We start from the raw sequence: 7,500 nt of genomic DNA on the forward strand, positions 1-7,500 counted from the left end.
CAGTTTTGCACATCGAGAGACTGACATTTTTTCCCATTCCTCCTTGCAAAACAGCTCGAGCTCAGTGAGGTTGGATGGAGAGCATTTGTGAACAGCAGTTTTCAGTTCTTTCCACAGATTCTCGATTGGATTCAGGTCTGGACTTTGACTTGGCCATTCTAACACCTGGATATGTTTATTTTTGAACCATTCCATTGTAGATTTTGCTTTATGTTTTGGATCATTGTCTTGTTGGAAGACAAATCTCCGTCCCAGACTCCATCAGGTTTTCTTCCAGAATGGTCCTGTATTTGGCTCCATCCATCTTCCCATCAATTTTAACCATCTTCCCTGTCCCTGCTGAAGAAAAGCAGGCCCAAACCATGATGCTGCCACCACCATGTTTGACAGTGGGGATGGTGTGTTCAGGGTGATGAGCTGTGTTGCTTTTACGCCAAACATAAAGTCTTGCATTGTTGCCTAAAAGTTCAATTTTGGTTTCATCTGACCAGAGCACCTTCTTCAACATGTTTGGTGTGTCTACCAGGTAACTTGTGGCAGACTTTAAACAACACTTTTTATGGATATCTTTAAGAAATGGCTTTCTTCTTGCCACTCTTCCATAAAGGCCAGATTTGTGCAATATACGACTGATTGTTGTCCTATGGACAGAGTCTCCCACCTCAGCTGTAGATCTCTGCAGTTCATCCAGAGTGATCATGGGCCTCTTGGCTGCATCTCTGATCAGTCTTCTCCTTGTATGAGCTGAAAGTTTAGAGGGACGGCCAGGTCTTGGTAGATTTGCAGTGGTCTGATACTCCTTCCATTTCAATATTATCGCTTGCACAGTGCTCCTTGGGATGTTTAAAGCTTGGGAAATCTTTTTGTATCCAAATACGGCTTTAAACTTCTTCACAACAGTATCTCGGACCTGCCTGGTGTGTTCCTTGTTCTTCATGATGCTCTCTGCGCTTTTAACGGACCTCTGAGACTATCACAGTGCAGGTGCATTTATACGGAGACTTGATTACACACAGGTGGATTGTATTTATCATCATTAGTCATTTAGGTCAACATTGGATCATTCAGAGATCCTCACTGAACTTCTGGAGAGAGTTTGCTGCACCGAAAGTAAAGGGGCTGAATAATTTTGCACGCCCAATTTTTCAGTTTTTGATTTGTTAAAAAAGTTTGAAATATCCAATAAATGTCGTTCCACTTCATGATTGTGTCCCACTTGTTGTTGATTCTTCACAAAAAAATACAGTTTTGTATCTTTATGCTTGAAGCCTGAAATGTGGCAAAAGGTCGCAAAGTTCAAGGGGGCCGAATACTTTCACAAGGCACTGTATATTATAAAGCAGGCAGGCAGGCATCGAGGCATTCAGTTACTGTTCGATTTAATGTTAGATAGGCAAAACGAGTGGCCTAAGCGAGTTTGAGCGTGGTATGATCCAGCATCCCGGAGTCGCCTCTTCACTGTTCACATTGAGACTGGTGTTTTGTAGGTACTATTTAATGAAGGTGCCAGTTGAGGACTTGTGAGGCGTCTGTTTCTCAAATTAGACACTAATGTACTTGTCCTCTTGCTCAGTTGTGCATCGGGGCCTCCCACTCCTCTTTCTATTCTGGTTAGAGACAGTTTGCGCTGTTCTGAGAAGGGAGTAGTACACAGCGTTGTACGAGATCTTCAGTTTCTTGGCAATTTCTCACATGGAATAGCCTTTATTTCTCAGAACAAGAATAGACGGACGAGTTTGAGAAGAAAGTTATTTGTTTCTAGCCATTTTGAGCCTGTAATCGAACCCACAAATGCTGATGCTCCAGATACTCAACTAGTCTAAAGAAGGCCAGTTTTATTGCTTCTTTAATCAGAACAACAGTTGTCAGCTGTGCTAAGATAATTGCAAAAGGGTTTTCTAATGATCAATAAACTTGGATTAGCTAACACAACGTGCCATTGGAACACAGGAGTGATGGTTGCTGATAATGGGCCTCTGTAGGCCTATGTAGATATTCCATTCTGCCGTTTCCAGCTACAATAGTCATTTACAACATTAACAATGTCTACACTGTATTTCTGATCAATTTGATGTTATTTTAATGGACAAAAAATGTGCTTTTCATTCAAAAACAAGGACATTTCTAAGTGACCCCGAACTTTTGAACGGTGGTGTATGTAAAGACAAGATTAATTCAAGAATAGTGTGATGGGTGACAATATTAGCCTATCATGTGTAAATGATATATTATCACTTGTCAATAATGCCCAGCTGAAGGCAAACAGGGCATGCTTTTTCCCCCGACTTCTTCAAATTATAGTCGCTTACTTCATGTAGCCTAGCCCATAGGCCACTTCATGTAGCCTAGCCCATAGGCCACTTCATGTAGCCTAGACCATAGGCCACTTCATGTAGCCTAGCCCATAGGCCACTTTATGTAGCCTAGCCCATAGGCCTTTATGTTTTCATAACGTTTGTTTATTAACAACTAAAGTGGTCAAATAACGTCTTAAAATGAAGCACATTACTCCGCTTTACAACAGGTGTAGAGCCTAACTGGCATACAATACACAGCACGTGAGTTTCTCGTTTCGGGAAGATGATTTTCACCATAAAAAGGCACCTTTATAATAAAAGCATTACATGCATAATCACATCTGTGGTCACTTTTGAGAATGTTGTTTTCCTGCTAATGGAACATTTGTGCTTATAACCTACTGCCGTGTACACATTGCTGCCCTCATAATGTGAAGAAATAGCCCAATAGTTTATCAACATTTTAAGTTAAACGTTCTCATCTGTTGCGTCAGGCTCATTGCTTAAAACAGTTTTTTTATGCTAGTGGTTGTATTACCACAACTGTCCCAGACTATGTTTGGAATATTTATTTCTCGCACAGAATAGAATATGTGTATCGACTGAGGAACAGACAGATATAGAAGGGCAATCAACAAAGTAATAGAGTCCAGGTGAGTCCAATATTGCGCAGCTGTGCGTAATGATGGTAACAGGTGTGCGCAATGAAGAGCAGCCTGGCACCCTCGAGCGCCAGAGGGGGAGCGGGAACAGGCGTGACACTTGCAGCCTGTGAGAAAGAGGTGCTTCGGCACGGAGCCGGGAGAAGGGAATTATAATTATTATATGTAGCCCAAGGGCACAACAGCCACTGGCCGTAAAAGGCATGCATTTTTTTAGGGGGCATAATGGCCACAAAAATGGGATGCCGCCAAATCGAAGCATTATCAATTGCTTGTCAAATTGTGAATGAGAGACTGATGAAGTGTGTGCAGCCTGTTCAAGAAACAAAGCAGAGCTCCTGCAAAGCAAATTTGAGGAAAAGGAAAACTCTTCCGAAATTCTATTAATACATTGACTGTAGTACTCTCTTAGGAAAAACACTAGACCACTGCTATTTGCCTTTTCAATATGCCTACAAGGCCCTCCCCCGCCCTCCCTTCGGCAAATCAGATCACGACTTCATTTTACTCCTCCCTTCCTATAGGCAGAAACTCAAACAGGAAGTACCAGTGCTGAGGTCAATTCAACGCTGGTCTGACTAATCGGAATCCATGCTTCAAGATAGTTTTGATCATGCGGACTGGGATATGTTCCAGGTAGCCTCTCAGAATAACATTGACGTTTACACAGACATGGTGACTGAGTTCATCAGGAAGCGTAAAGGGGATGTTGTTCCCACGGTGACTACTCAAATACAAACAGTGGAGTTATTCCCTCCGTAAGGCAATCAAACAGTCAAAACATCAGTACAGAGACAAAGTGGAGTCGCAATTCAACGGCTCAGACACGGGACATATGTGGCAGGGTCTACAGACAATCACGGATTACAAAGGGAAAACCTGCCACGTCGCTCCCAAATGAGTTAAATATATTCTTCGTCCACTTTGAAGATAGCACCGATGTGGCTCGCTCCCAAGGACTGTGGGCTCTCGTTCTCTGTGGCCAACGTGAGTAAGACATTTAAACGTGTTAATCTTCACAAGGCTGCCGGCCCAGACGGCATCCTTAGCCGCGTCCTCAGAGCATACGCAGACCCGCTGGCTGGAGTGTTTACGGACATATTCAATCTCTCAAATCAAATCAAATCAAATGTATTTATGTAGCCCTTCGTACATCAGTTGATATCTCAAAGTGCTGTACAGAAACCTAGCCTAAAACCCCAAACAGCAAGCAATGCAGGTGTAGAAGCACGGTGGCTAGGAAAAACTCCCTAGAAAGGCCAAAACCTAGGAAGAAACCTAGAGAGGAAACAGGCTATGAAATAATAATAAGGCAGAACAGTTGAAACTGGAGCAGCAGCACGGCCAGGTGGACTGGGGACAGCAAGGAGTCATCATGTCAGGTAGTCCTGAGGCATGGTCCTAGGGCTCAGGTCCTCCGAGAGAGAGAAAGAAAGAGAGAAAGAGAGAATTAGAGAGAGCACACTTAAATTCACACAGGACACCGAATAAGACAGGAGAAGTACTCCAGATATAACAAACTGACCCTAGCCCCCCAACACATAAACTACTGCAGCATAAATACTGGAGGCTGAGACATGAGGGGACAGGAGACACTGTGGCCCCATCCGAGGACACCCCCGGACAAGGCCAAACAGGAAGGATATAACCCCACCCACTTTGCCAAAAACTAGCCCCCACACCACTAGAGGGATATCTTCAACCACCAACTTACCATCCTGAGACAAGGCCGAGTATAGCCCACAAAGATCTCCGCCACGGCACAACCCAAGGGGGGGCGCCAACCCAGACAGGAAGATCACATCAGTGACTCAACCCACTCAAGTGACTCTCCTTTCCCAGTCTGCTGTCCCCACATGCTTCAAGATGTCCACCATTGTTCCTGTACCCAAGAAAGCAAAAGTAACTGAACTAAATGTTTATCGCCCCGTAGCAGTCACCCCTGTCACCATGAAGTGCTTTGAGAGGCTAGTTAAGGATCATATCACCTCTACCTTACCTGACACCCTAGACCTACTTCAATTTTCTTACCACCCCAATAGATCCACAGACGATTCAATCGCCATCACACTGCACTCTGCCCTATACCATCTGGACAAGAGGAATACCTACGTCAGAATGCTGTTCAACCTTCAACACCATAGTACCCTCCAAGCTCATTATTAAGCTCGGGGCCCTGGGTCTGAATCCGCCCTGTGCAACTGGTTCCTGGACTTCCTTACGGGCCGCCCCCAGGTGGTGAAGGAAGGAAACAACACCTCCACTTCGCTGATCCTCAACCCAGGGGCCCCAGAAGGGTGTGTACTTAGCACCCTCCTGTACTCCTTGTTCACTCATGACTCTGTGGCCATGCACACCTCCAACATCAAGTTTGCAGATGACACAACAGTAGTAGGCCTGATTACCAACAATGACAAGACAGCCAACAGGCAGGAGGTGAGGGCCCTGGCGGAGGGGTGCCAGGAAAATAACCTCTCCCTCAACATCAACAAAACGAAGGAGCTGATCGTGGACTTCAGGAAACAGCAGAGGGAGCATTCCCCTAACCACATCGACGGGACCACAGTGGAGAACATGAAAAGCTTCAAGTTCCTTCGGCGTACACATCACTGGTAATATGAAATGGTCCACCCACACAGAGTGTGGTGAAGAAAGCGCAACAGCGCCTCTTCAACCTCAAAAGGCTGAAGAAATTTGGATTGGCCCCTAAGACCTTTAGAAACATTTACAGATTTAGATTTACACATGCACAATTGAGAGCATGCTTTCGGGCTGTCTCACCGCCTGGTACGGCAACTGCACCGCCCGCAACCACAGGGCACTCCAGAGGGTGGTGCGGTCTGCCCAACGCATCACCAGGGGCACACTGCCTACCCTCCAGGACACCTACACCATCCGATGTCACAGGAAGGCCAAAAAGATCATCAAGTACATAAACCACCCGAGCCACTACCTGTTCACTCCACTATCATCCAGAAGGCGAGGTCAGTACAGGTGCATCAAAGCTGGGACTGAGAGATGAAAAACAGCTTCTATCTCATGGCCATCAGACTGTTAAATAGCCATCACTAGCCGGCTACCACCCGGTTACTCAACCCTGCACGGAATTCTAAGAAAACCCACAGCCATATGACACAGCCAGATCAGGACCTAACATAAGGACAACTCAGAGTATGCTATTCTGTTCTCCTGAAATAGACGACATTTTCTTCATATCATATTTCTTTACACCTGTTTATAATAAATAATGGACTTATTGTGATGGTGTAGGCTATATTACATGGATTTATTAGACTTTTTAAAATGTAGATGTTCCAAAGGTCTGCATCAGTGGCTTGTAGGCTGTGTGGAAGCCAGGAGATGTTAAACGTGTTTATGTTAATTAACGGTCAATTACCGTGAGACCGGCAGTTATTTCATGACCACCACAGCGCGGGTGAAAACAGCTCGTTGATCAGAGGTCAAAGGAGAATGGCAAGAATCGCGCCAGCTAACAGACAAACAGGCAGATAACGGTGCAGTACAACAGTGGTGTGCAGAACGGCATCTCGGAAAGCACAATTTGTCGGGCCTTGTCACGGATGGGCTGTTGCAGCAGACGACCACACCAGGTTCCACTCCTATCAGCTAAAAACAAGAAGAAAAGCATCCAGTGGGCACGTGATCACCAACACTGGACAATAAGGTGTGGAAGAACTTTTCCTGGTCTGACAGAAAATGGTTCCTGTTGCGTCATGTCGATGGCAGCGTCAGGATTTGGAGTAAGCAGCATGAGTCCATGGCCCCATCCTGCCTGGTGTCAACGGTACAGGCTGGTTGGATTGGGGTAATGGTGTGGGGAATGTTTTACTGGCACACGTTAGGTCCCTTGATACCAACTGAGCAACTTTTGCATGCCCTGAATCATTTAGGCTGTTCTGGAGTCAAAGGTACTAGATGGGTGTACCTAATAAACTGGTGTATGTGATCGTATACAAATGTAAGCAAGGTTTGAAATGATGTTTTAGTCAAATATTATATCTGCTTGGGCTTCTTGCAGTCAATTTGCAGTCTACAAATGTTTTCTAATGTTGTTCCGGCCCCCAGACCATCCGCTCAAGAAACAATCAGCTGAATCTATTTGATGAACCCTGGCCTAGACTATTTTCCTATCCAGTCCCAATCCCACTGAAATCCAAAATCTGGACTCTTGTCTCGCATGAAAATTCCTAACTTTATTCTGTAATCCATAGGTTGAAGTATCAAAGTATGTTTCTCACGTATGCATGTCAAAATACCACCATTTTGTCCGCTTGCTGTACTTGCTGCCCATATCAGTGCTTCTGTAGAGAATGTGTGATCAACAAACAGTATGCGATGAGAGTTGGTCCCCGTTAAGATACCCTGATGTTTCAACTATTTCCACTCTTCATCTCCCTGTTATTCATGATCTGATCTGCGATCTGTATCATTAACTTGATTAAGAGAAAAAATAGGAGGTTATCTAGCAAGCTTAGCAACTTTGGTCACTTGACCTTTGTTTGACTGCCATTACAAAGTTT

General features: G+C 44.8%; 1 protein-coding gene across 1 annotated transcript in view; it reads right to left on the bottom strand.

The window, feature by feature from the left end:
• Positions 1-7,500, bottom strand: part of LOC139368787 (bone morphogenetic protein 7-like) — a 59,153-nt gene that overhangs the window by 5,095 nt on the left and 46,558 nt on the right. The gene's annotated exons all lie outside the window — the stretch shown is intronic.

The sequence above is a fragment of the Oncorhynchus clarkii genome, chromosome 16 (genome assembly GCF_045791955.1).
Source record: "Oncorhynchus clarkii lewisi isolate Uvic-CL-2024 chromosome 16, UVic_Ocla_1.0, whole genome shotgun sequence".
NCBI classification, from domain to species: Eukaryota; Metazoa; Chordata; class Actinopteri; order Salmoniformes; family Salmonidae; genus Oncorhynchus; species Oncorhynchus clarkii.